The sequence below is a fragment of the Arachis hypogaea genome, chromosome 5 (assembly GCF_003086295.3).
Source record: "Arachis hypogaea cultivar Tifrunner chromosome 5, arahy.Tifrunner.gnm2.J5K5, whole genome shotgun sequence".
In the NCBI taxonomy this organism is placed as follows: domain Eukaryota; kingdom Viridiplantae; phylum Streptophyta; class Magnoliopsida; order Fabales; family Fabaceae; genus Arachis; species Arachis hypogaea.
The window spans coordinates 81,986,100-81,998,780 of NC_092040.1; the positions used below are offsets into that span (position 1 = coordinate 81,986,100).

Here is a 12,681-nt window from a genome sequence, read left to right on the forward strand (position 1 = left end):
GAATTCTCTGTCTATTGCTAAGAAGATGATGGATAAGGCTTGCTATTGCTGAGCCTATTTCTTTCACCATTATTAAAGCCTTGTTGAGGCTTTTATTGATCCTTCCATGAGAAATTTGGATGATTTATCCATGAGGAATTATAGGCGTTTCCATAAGGTTCACCCATGTAGTTTACCTCTGCTATTGCAGGGTTCTCAGGATCATAAGCTTCTTCTTCAAAAGACGCCTCTTTAGTACTGTTGGATGTATTTTGCCATCCATTCAGTCTTTGAGAAATCATGTTGACTTGCTGAGTCAACATTTTTTTTTTGAGCTAATATGGCTTTCAGAGCATCTATTTCAAGAACTCCCTTCCTTTGAGGTGTCCCATTATTCACAAAATTTTTCTCAGAAGTGTACATAAACTGGTTATTTGCAACCATGTCAATAAGTTCTTGAGCTTCTGCAGGTGTTTTTTTAGGTGAATGGATCCACCTGCAGAATGGTCCAGTGACATCTTAGAGAATTCAGATAGGCCATAATAGAATATATCCAAAATGGACCACTCTAAAAGCATGTTAGAATGACACATTTTGGTCATCTGCTTGTATCTTTCCCAAGCTTCATAGAGGTATTCACCATCTTTTTGTTTGAATGTCTAAACATCCACTCTAAGCTTGCTCAGCTTTTGAGGAGGAAAGAACTTAACCAAGAAGGTCGTGACCAGCTTATCCCAAGAGTCCAGGCTATCTTTGGGTTGTGAGTCCAACCATGTTCTAGCTTTGTCTCTTACAGCAAAAGGGAAAAGCATAAGCCTATAGACTTCAGGATCTACTCCATTAGTCTTAACAGTCTCACATATCTACAAGAACTCAGTTAAAAACTGGTAGGGATCTTCTGATGGAAGTCCATGGAACATGAAGTTCTATTGCAGTAGAGCAACTAGTTAAGGTTTTAGCTCAAAATTGTTTGCTCCAATGGCAAGGATTGAGATGCTTCTTCCATCAAATTTGAAAGTAGGTGTAGTATAGTCACCAAGCATCCTCCTTGCATTATTATTTTCGGTTGCCATCTCCTCTTCCTTTTTGAAAATTTCTGTAAGGTTGTCTCTGGATTGTTGTAATTTAGCTTCTCTTAGTTTTCTCTTCAGAGTCATTTCAGGTTCAGGATCTGCCTCAACAAGAATATTCTTGTCCTTGCTCCTGCTCATATGAAAAAGAAGGGAACAGAAAATAATAATATGGATCCTCTTTACCACAGGAGAGAGATTTCTTTATATTAGTTGAAGAAGAAAGGAATAGAAGAAGGAAAAGGTAAGAATCCAAACACAAGGGTGAAGATAGGTTTAGATTCTTGAGATGAAGAGAAGTGTTAGTAAATAAATAAATAAATAAATAAATAGAAGAAGATGAGAGGGAGAGAATTCAAAAATTAATTTTGAAAAAGGGTTAGTGATTTTCGAAAAAGCTTTATTTTCTTTTCTTTTGCTCAACATCTTTCACCACAGACACATGGCTCATTAATTCTTCCTAGGATCATTGATGCCCAACATCTCTTTGGATAACTAAATGTTCTGTATCTAAGTTGCTCTTTATTGTGGATTTTCAATTGGCCATCCCAAATCAGTTGATCTAAGTGACCGGGTTTTAAAATACCCCTTAGAATTTACTCATCCAAGCAGATCTTAGTACAAGAACACCACAAGCATATGTCCTAGGGTCCAAGCTATTGGTGTCCAACCTTTATTCTTTGTTTTTCTTGCCATTTTGGCTTTTTCTTTCCCTTTTTTTTCTGTTTTTGTTACCAAGGGCTTTTTCATTCTTGAGAAGAGTCTTTGTAACAGCAAGCTAACTCACAATTGAATGAGAATGATATTATGCAACAATTATTTCATGAGTTATGCATTTAATCAAACACATATACCACCACCAACTTCCATTCATACTTATGCAACATTGGATATTTTACTTTTCAATTCAAACCAAACTCTTTTATTTAAGCATATGGGAAACAAAACAATTTTCAAGCTAAGTGATGGATAACAAGCATTATGTAGATTTAGCATTTTTAGCAAACAATTTCACTTGCAACTAGATAAACATTTTAGCAAGACATACAATGGTTTCCAAATTCAAAACATCACACAGCAGCAAGGATTAAGTTCAGATACAACCTTTGAAGTTGCAGCCCTTTGATTCTTCCTTCTGTTGTGTTCTCTTTGAGTTAAGATGCATAGTGTCTTCAATTGTTGACTCATGTCCTGCATAATCCTCAAAGTTGCTTGCCCTTAATTATATGGTTAGTATGCATAGTGTGGCTCCTGGATTTACTTTGGTGTGGGAACACCACATTTAATTGTTTGCCACTGCCTCAGATGCAACAAGTCAACCATATTTGAAACCATGTATCCTTGCTAAAGGTTAATGAAATTAAAGCTAGAAAATAATTCAACAATTGAATAATGTGGTTGATTGCTTGGAGCTAGAATCATGCAAGAGGTGAGAGTGTGTTTTTAAATGATATTTTTGGTGGAACACCAAACTTAGAAGTTTTCATTCTCCCTCAGATTGTTTTGGTGTGCAACACCAAACTTAGCTCCCTGCAATCCACACCAATTACTCAACATTTTTATTGGAAAAGCTATGAAAAGAAACTACCTCAGGTTGGGTTGCCTCCCAACAAGCGCTCTTTTATTGTCACTAGCTTGACATCTTCTATTTTGCTGATCATGGAGGTTGAAAATCACAGTGCCTTAGCTTATCTTTCTTCACTGTGAACTTCCTTCCGGTTTCCTCTTTGATGACCTCTATAAATTATTGTGGAAGGATCTTAGTCACAGTGTAGTGATCAGACAACTGTGGGGATACCTTCATGGTTTGAATATTGATCATCACTCGATCCCCTAGTGAAAACTTTCCAGTGGGGCTTTTCTGCTTGTCTTTAGTTCTATCCTCTGTCTCTCTTTGAAGGAATTCCCTATTGTGTTTTTCTTGGCTGGTACTTCCTTTTTCATTGTCCTCTATGATCCTTTTCCATCCTTCCTTTTTTGTAGCATCTTCGTTGTTGGTTGGTTTATCTTCAATGGGTTTAAGGAAAGTATTTGGTTTCTTCTCACCTATTTCTGCAAAGTGCTTCGCCAATTGAGCTATCTGCTCCTCAATTCTTTTGATTAACATTGTTTGGTTCCTTCTTGTTTCCTCTTGGTGTTTCATCATTCTCTCTATTAGGATTTCCAAGTTTGTGATTCTCTGAGAGTCTTGTGAGATTGGTTGGTTATGAGATGTTAAAGGTGGGAAGAGTGGGTGCGGTGGCGGCATGTAGTGGTTGTTATTGCTGTAATGGTGTTTGTGATGGTTTATGAAGTTCGGGTTGTTATAATGGAATTCCCTTGGTCTGCGATTTTGGTACTCACTCCTTCTCCAGTTGAGATGGGTTTGGGAGTGTCTGTGTTGTGAGGGTTGGCTTTGAATGGTATTAGTAGGTGTGTGATATTGGTTGTTTGTGATCATGAGGTTGCCTTGGTGAAAACTTCCTTGTTCTTGATGTTGAGACTCCCTCATTCTCAGATAGGAATGGGGTCTCCATGGTGGAAATTTGGTACTCACTGCAGCAGATGTCTCCATGTTTTGCTGTGGTTGAGGGTGCATTTGTCTGTTTAAGTCTTTGAACGCATTCACCCCTTCACTATTCATCACTTCTTTTTCTGAGATTGCATTCTGTGGTTTCTCAAATGACTGTTGGTTGTTGACTCCTTTGTCATTGAGGTCTGCAATTCCTTGGGCAGTTGTTGTTGCTTTGAGTAGGCCATCTGAGAAGTAGTCCACTGCTTTTCTTGTTTCTGGGGTCAATCCTTCATAGAAAGCTCGGAAGCCCACTTTATCAGTTGCTTTCTTGTATCTTTCCCAGGCCTTGAAGAGTGGTTCTTCGTCTCCTTGTGTGAATAGATGTTCCTCCTCTTTCAGCTGGATGATCTGTTTGGATGGGGTGAATTTGGCCAGAAATTTGGTGACTAAATCATCCCAACTAGTGATACTTCCTTGAGGAAAAGTTTCAAACCATTGTGCAGCTTCACCCTTTAATGAGAAAGGGAATAACAGGATCTTGTAAGTGTCCTGATCTGAACCATCGGTTTTGACCGCATTACAAGTTCTCAGGAAAGTAGATATATGCTGTTGAGGATCCTCCGATGGATTTCCATCATAAGAACAATTGTTCTTGATGAGTGTAATGAGTGGTGGCTTCATGTCATGATACTCCTTGTTTGTAGAAACTTGATTTCCTGTGGCATGCGATCAAACAGGAGGAATAAACGGCAGCACACTTGAGGATTAAATGAAGTTAGTTAAAATAAACTGTTAGCGAATTGATAGAGGCAATTTCTCAAACAGTTAGTATGTTAGTAAAAAGATAAAGAAAAAGTGCTTGATCTAGACCTCCACTTCACTTAATCATTGTCAATCTATTTCAATCCCCGGAAACGGCGCCAAAAACTTGATGTGTGGAAAACGATCCAACACAAAACTCACCGGCAAGTGTACCGGGTCGCATCAAGTAATAATAACTCACATGAGTGAGGTCGATCCCACAGGGATTGAAGGATTGAGCAATTTTAGTTTAGTGGGTGATTTAGTCAAGCGAATCAAGTTTTGGTTGAGTGATTTGTGTTTAACAAGAAGTAAATGACAGTAAATGTAAAGGGGGAAGGGAAAAGTGCAGTAAATTAAAGAACAGGAAAATAAATTTGCAGAATCTTAAAGAACAAGAAAGTAAATGACTGAAACTTAAAGTGCAAGAAATGTAAATTACAGTAACTTAAATGGCAAGAAAGATAAATGGCTTGAATATAAAAGGGGTTTGAGGACTGGGATTGCAGAATCTAAACAAAGAGAAAGTAAATTGCAACAATTGATTGAGCAGAAATTGAATTAGAAGCAATAAGCATTCAAACATAAAGGAAATAAAATGCAGCAGAGGTTCACAGAAGAACCAAAAGTAAATTGTGGTCTCAGGTCTCAAGAGACTAGGTAGCAGAGCCTAGATCTCTATTTGCCTTCCTAGATCCAAGTTCACGAAGCAATTGATAAGAAATTGAAGAAGAAGTAGTAGAAGAACAGAAATCAAATTCAATTATGCAGAAAAGTATCTAAAGAGATTTTAGATGGGAATTGAGACAGAATTTCCTCAATTTCACACACCCAAAACTCAGAAACAGAAGAGTAGAATTGCCCGAGTAAGAATGAGGAAGGAGATCAGTCAATTCTCCCTTAATCCTCTGAGTGCTCGGTCAAATCTCTCAAGAACAATTACAAGAACTTCAAAGCTCCAAGAAAGTGCAAATTCAAAGGCTAAGCCAAAAGTAAGTCAAAAAGGTAAGTGGTAAAAATAAAGGTCCTAATTACATCAAACTAACTCCTATTTTTACACTTTCTATTCTTGGATTTTGGGATTTGGATGGGCTTTTGATTTGGTGAAGAAATGAATTCAAATGGATTTTTAATTTGAATTTTTGGCCCAAAATGTTGCTCCAGGAGGCTGCCCTGCCCTTGTGGAGGGTAGGGCAGAAAATTGGTGCATGGTGGGGACGGTTGGTGCGGCGTTGTGCGAGCTTGGCGCGGCATGGTGTGTGAGATGCTGCCCTGCCCGCGCCAAGGGCAGGGCAGGAAAGGTTGGTGCGCCACGGTGCGTGCTTGGTGCTGCCAGGAACGAGAATTGGTGCGCCAGAATCAAGAATTGGTGCGCCAGAATTTTCCTTGGTGCATAGGATGCTGCCCTGCCCTCGCGGAGGGAAGGGCAGGAAATTTTGGTGCTGCCAGGATTGAGCTTGGTGCGCCAGATGCTGCCAGGAACGTGCCATGGTGCGCCAGATGCTGCCAGGAATGTGCCATGGTGCGCCAGATTTGCTTCTTGGTGTGCCACACACAAGATGCTGCCCTGCCCGCGCAGCGGGCAGGGCAATGTTTCCTCTTTCACGTCCCGTGTTCGAAACACGGCAGAAGCACACGCTCATCATTTTTCTTGGTTTCTTGGCACGGCAATCAACCTTAAGTCCTAGCTTCCTCATGGTTCCTTGTTCGATCCTTGTGGCATGCATCATAGGCATTTTTCTTTTGATTTCTTTCCTTGGAGAGCCCGATACTGCCCTTGTGGAGGACAGGGCAAGGTTCTCTTCTTCTTGGTTCCAAGGCACCATTTTGTGCTCTGCCCTTGTAGTGGGCAGGGCAGAGTTACCTTCCTTGGTTGGTTCCTTTATGTTGCCCTCCTAGAGGGCAGTCTGCCCTTGTGGAGGGCAATGTTTGCCTCCCCCTTGCATGCGGCACGCTTTCTATTACTTTGGCCACGCTTTCCTTTCCTTGGGCTACACTTCTTAGGCCACGCTTTTCCTTTTCATTTCTTTTCTTCACCTATAATAAACCAAAACAACCACTCCAAGTATCACTAAATTTAAGAGGCTTATAAATCAATTAAAATTCAATTAAAATTAGCTTAAACCTCATGGATTATCATTAATTTCATGGTGGTTGCTTGATTTAGAGAAGTTATGCATTTTCACTCCAAATCACTTACTTAGGATACAAGAAAGTGCATAAATGCTAACAAAACAAGTGAAATTAGCTTGAAAAATGGGTATATGATGACTTGTCATCAGAGCTCTGCTGTGTCTTGATGGATTAATGCAATTACTACTATTTTTCAATCAATCATGCTTGCTTCTATTCTAAGATATCACTTGTTCTTCAACTTGATGAATGTGATGATCAGTGACACTCATCATCATTCTCATCTATGAACGTGTGCCTGACAACCACCTCTGTTCTACTTTAGATTGAGTGAATATCTCTTGGATTCCTTAACCAGAATCTTCGTGGTATAAGCTAGAATTGATGGCGGTATTCAAGAGAATCCGGAAGGTCTAAACCTTGTCTGTGGTATTCTAAGTAGGATTCAAGGATTGAATGACTGTGACGAGCTTCAAACTCCTGAGGGCTGGGCGTTAGTGACAGACACAAAAGAATCACTGGATTCTATTCCAACCTGATTAAAAACCGACAGATGATTAGCCGTGCTATGACAGAGCGCGTTGAATATTTTCACTGAGAGGATGGGAGGTAGCCATTGACAACGGTGAAACCCTACATACAACTTGCCATGGAAGGAGCCTTGCGTGCATGAAGAAGAAGACAGTGGGAAAGCAGAGGTTCAGAAGATAGAGCATCTCCAAAACCTCAACCTGTTCTCCATTACTGCAAAACAAGTATCTATTTCATGTTCTTTTACTTTTCACAATTAAACCTGAGAATTATTGATATCCTGACTAAGACTTACAAGATAACCATAGCTTGCTTCAAGCCGACAATCTCCGTGGGATCGACCCTTACTCACGTAAGGTATTACTTGGACGACCCAGTGCACTTGCTGGTTAGTTGTGCGGAATTACAAAAGTGTGATTGTGATTTCGTGCACCACTACTGACATTGGAATTTTCGCTAGTAAAGAATTTTATAAAATTGCATTGTAAGTATAGATTCTAAACCAAAAAAAATCCCTTCGTGCAAAAGTTTTGGTTGTCACAAGTAACAAACCCCTTAAAATTGATAACCGAGTATTTAAACATCGGGTCGTCTTCTCAAGGAATTGCAGGGAGGTATGTTCTTATTATTGGTTATGAGTTTTGTAAATCGGGGGTTTTGAGAATGAAGAGTAGATATGATAAATGACGAGTAAACTAAATAAATGACTGTAAAATAAACTCTTGGCAAGGTATGAGAACTGGAAGTCCTATCCTAGTTATCCTTATCAATTGTGATGAGAATTGGATTTTTCTCCCACCTTGTTAACCTCTAACTATGAAGGTAAGTCAAGTGAATGAATTAAGTCGAATCCTCAAGTCCCAGTCTTTCCTTAGGAAAAGTTAGAGTTATTGGATCTCGAATCAATTCTTGAAGAATTCCAATTTTTAGTTAACAATGAGTTTGATAACTCAAGAGTTACCAATTAATCAACCAAAGCAAAAAGGGAATAAAACCTACTTGAATGAAAATAATTTGGATGGAGCACAAGCATCAATGACATAAATTAGAGAAAATAATCATAAATCTGAAATACCTCAATTGCATTAATAAAATAAAATCAATCCAAATATGAAGAGTCATAAGCCAAATAAGCAACATCAATAATCTACAATTAAGAGGAGTCGAAATAAAAAGATATTGAACCTGATGAAGAGTTAAAATAAATCCTAATTTCAAAAAATTATACCTAAATCCTAAGAGAAAGGAGAGAACCTCTCTCTTTAAAAACTACATCTAAAATTAAAATTATGAATTATCAAAGCATAATGAGTCTCTGCAAGTTCTCTGACCTTAATCTGTGTTTCTGGGCCAAAAACTGGGTTGAAATGCGGCCAGAATCTCTGCCAGCGACTTTTATAATTCTGCAGATCGTGCATGTCACGCGATCACGTCATCCATGCGGACGCATCATTCGCGTTTTTCCCTGCCACGCGTTCGCGTCATCCACGCTTCCACGTCACTTGTGCTTTTCCAACCCGCGCGGTCGCGTGAGCCATGCAACCGCGTCACTGCGAATTCCTTTCTTCTGTGCGGTCACGTCGCTAACGCGTACGCGACACTTCTCGCTGGTCATCTCCTCAATTTCTTGCGTTCCTTCCATTTTTGCAAGCTTCCTTCCCAATCTCTCACTCATTCATGCCCTATAAATCCTGAAACACTTAACACACAGATCAAGGCATCAAATGGTAATAAGAGAGGATTAAGATTAGCTAAATTAAGACCAAAGAAGCATGTTTTCAATCATGTAATAATTTTAGGAAGGAAATATAAATGCATGCTAATTGTATGAATAACTGGGTAAAGACCATGATAAAACCACACAATTAAGCACATTGTAAACCATAAAATAGTGGTTTATCAACCTCTCCACACTTAAACATTAGCATGTCCTCATGCTAAACTCAAGGAGACCAAATAAATGAGTAGGGAAAGGCAAGACTCATGCAATGCAACCTATGAAATGTGAATGCAACTACATGCTAAAATGGTTCTACCTACTTGGTAAAAAAGTAAATAAATATTTCAAGAATAAATATGAATTGGATTTCACTAATTCAAATCACAAAATACAATATAAATAACTTGCAAGAAGAAGATAGCTCATAAAAGCAGGGAACATAGAATTAAGCACTGAACCCTTACTAGTAGTGTATATCATTCTAATTCTCAAGTGTCTAGGGTCAATTCTCTCAATTCTCTACTAATCTTGCTTTCTATAGCTTGCTCTTCATCTAACAATCAACAAAAATTTAATGCACCAATACACAAATCAAGAGGTCTTTTAAGGGTTGTAATGGGGTTAGGGTCAAGGTAGGATTGTATTTGGCCAAGTGGACTAAAATCTGAATCCTTAATTAACGTAAACTTTCCACCTAACTCAAGACAATCCATTTACTTAAAATACAAAATCTAACTTCCCATTAACTGTGTTTACTACATGTTCATGCATCCTAAAATTGAGTTTAGAACATATGCATTGATACCAACACTTACTTTGGGGCATTTTGTCCCCATTTATTACTTGCTTTTTTTTTCAATGCATATGATTAAGGTTTTGAATGCATAAACATGTTCTTAACATTTTTCATATTTTCACATAAAGTCTATCATACTCAATTCCCAAACTAAACATTTCCAAACCCACTTTTTCCCACACTTAATTCATGAGCATTCTTACTTTTCTAAGCTAATCAAGGATTCAAATTAGGGACATTATTGTTTTCCGCTTAGAGTTAGTGATGAGCTAAAGTAAAGAACAAGTGGTAAAATAGGCTCAACATGGGTTTGCAAAGGATAATAAAAGGTAAGGCCATAAGGGTATGTAAGCTCAGTGAAACAAGGCCTCAATCATATAAGTGCATGCATACATCAAATAATGGAAATATAGAATTAAGCAAGACAAAGATCACAATTTTAAAGAGAGAAACACACACCAAAAATAAAATATTGGTTGATAAAATGCAACCAATCAAATAGGCTCAAAATCTCATTGGTTTTGTGTGTTCGAGCTCTAAACTATGTTCCAAAATAATATTTCTTCAAACAAGTTTTTCAAAACGTTTTATTCAAATTATTGAAATAATATAAAAATTTCTTGAAAAAGAAAATATTAATTTAACCAAGTGGTAAAATATGCACAAAAAATAAACATGCAATCAAACATGCAAATGCAACAATGAAAAACAAAAATTGGTGTTGAGAAGGGACTAACTAACCCATGGAGATCGGTATCGACCTCCCCACACTTAAAGATTACACCGTCCTCGGTGCATGCTGAGATGTACAGGTGGGTGGGTGTTGTAGTTTCTCAGCTGTTGGTCCTTGTAGAAGCTTTCTCTTTACCCGTTCTGGTGGCCAGCCTGAAAAAGGGAGAAAAGAAAGGGACATGAAGTCAAAGGGATGGAGCAAAGAGGAGGGCGGTACGAGTGATAATCATGCCAAGTAAAAAAATAGTGAATGAAAGACATGGTCACGATTCCATGTGATCAGTTCATCAATGGAAATATAGCAAGGCATGGGGAGTATTGGATGCAAGATGTTTATTAGCATGCCGGCAAGGGCATGAGTAGCATAGATCAAGCATCAAAAGCTTTAATGTATTGTTAGTCGTGAGAAACTAACAATAACGTTTGTATTGACGATTATATTTAATTAATAAAATAGTAATGGAAATTTGTGAAAAGCAAGCATTGAATAGTAGAAGAGAAATGCACAATGCCATATGGGCTTTTTCACAAACACTTGGCATGCATGGTGAATATGTTATTGAAAATATTAATTAGAACATGCAAGCAACCCTTTAAAAAGTAATATATAATTGTCAAATAATCCACAAAAATATAGAAAAAAATAATGACCCAAATAAAATTCCAACACCAATGAAAATAATGCAATGAATAAAAGTATGCAATTAAGTAAAAGAAAGTGAAAGATAAGAGAAATGAGAAGGGAAAGAAGGGAAGAAGAAGTAAGTAAGAAAGGAGGGAGGAAAAATTAGGATTGGGGAAGAAAAGATAAAATATTTTGGCATATTAGGTTAAGGTGTGCGACGCTGGCGACGCGGTCGCGTGGGTGACGCGGCTGCGTGGTGCGCAATAAGGTCAGGTGACGCGGACGCGTGGGTTACGCGATCATGTCACTTGATTTGTGATAGTGGCGCGAGTGCAGCCTCGCATTCGCACAACTCTCTGTTGGAATTGCATTTTGCCAAAAATCTGGGTGACGCGGTCGCATGGGTGACGCGATCGCGTGGATGGCCATTTTTGAAAGACGACGCGGCCGCGTGGGGCACGCGTTCGCGTGGGAGGGCTTGGGCTTCTAGCATGAGTCCAGCCCAATTCCAGCACAACTTTTGGCCATGCACCTTTTTGACGTCGATTTTCTTGGCACGCAACCGCGTGGGTGACGCGGTCGCGTGGGAGGCCAAAGTTCCACATGACGCGGTCGCGTGGGGGTCAAATTATGCTAAAGGTGTGCCTCCAGCCACGCTCTCGCATGACTCTCTGTTCAATTCTTTTCGCCTCCAACGCACTAGTGACGCGGACGCGTCAGCGACGCTGCCGCATTGCGTGCGTGTTTTCCTCTTTTTTTTTTCTTTTTTTTTAACTGAATGCAGAATGCAATGCTTAATGTGAATGCTATGCAAAAATTCCAGGTTCAAATAAAGTCAAAAACAGAGTAAAATAGAGAAGGAACGATTATACCATGGTGGGTTGTCTCCCACCTAACACTTTTAGTTAAAGTCCTTAAGTTAGACATTTGATGAGCTTCCTGCTATGGTGGCTTGTGCTTGAATTCGTCCAGAAATCTCCACCAGTGTTTGAAATGCCAGCATCCTCCGGGGTCCCAAACAAGATATGTAAAGCGCTTACATGAGTTCAAAAAGGCTTCAAGGCTCCCGGAGTATTGAATGTCGGGATATATTCCAGGATCCCAAACTCTACTTTTACACCCATCTTTGTCTTGATCTGCATTTTTCCAACAGAGTGGTGAGTAGTCTGAATTCTCACTGCACTGACCAATCAGCTTCCGAGATCCTTGCAATTGAGCTTGACACCAATCCTTGCACCTCAAATTGAAGTGTGAAACCTTATTGAACCTTGCATACCAGCTCTGAGTGCAAGTCATTTCCCTTTTGCTCTTAAAGCCGCAAAGAACTCTAAGCTGGCCATCTGTTTCAAGTAAACCGTATTCAAGTGGAAAAATAAAGATAAGAGTCAAGGATTTTACTCACTTGAAGTCTGTGTTGGTTGGTAGTGGCCTTGGGATCAGTATTTTTAGTGGTTCTGCAAGCTCTACTCCCTTGTGGTCTTCAGTGAATTCCTCTACTTTCTTGCAAACCTTTTTCATTCCAGCCATGTCCTGGTCAAAGTCTTCCATATCTTTCCCATCACTTGAGTCATAATTAGGAGGTTGAGAAAAGTCTACCTCTGCATCATCTTCGTATTCACTTGGGGAAGATTCTTCTGTCTCAAAGAATTCACTTGCGGGTGCAAGTTCATCACTAGGAGGATTTGACTGGTGACTATCATCATCAAGGAAACATGCGTCTTAAGTTACTCCATCCAGTTCTTCATAAGATATCTGCATTGGAGGCTGTGCAACATCCTCTTTAGCATCAATTGTAACATC

At 39.2% G+C, this 12,681-nt stretch overlaps 1 non-coding gene across 1 annotated transcript; it reads left to right on the forward strand.

Annotated features, from left to right (window-relative positions):
* Nucleotides 1–555: 555 nt before the first annotated feature.
* Nucleotides 556–659, forward strand: LOC112804759 (small nucleolar RNA R71). The gene has a single exon (XR_003203375.1). It is a non-coding gene; the product is annotated as a small nucleolar RNA R71 (small nucleolar RNA).
* Nucleotides 660–12,681: the final 12,022 nt, after the last annotated feature.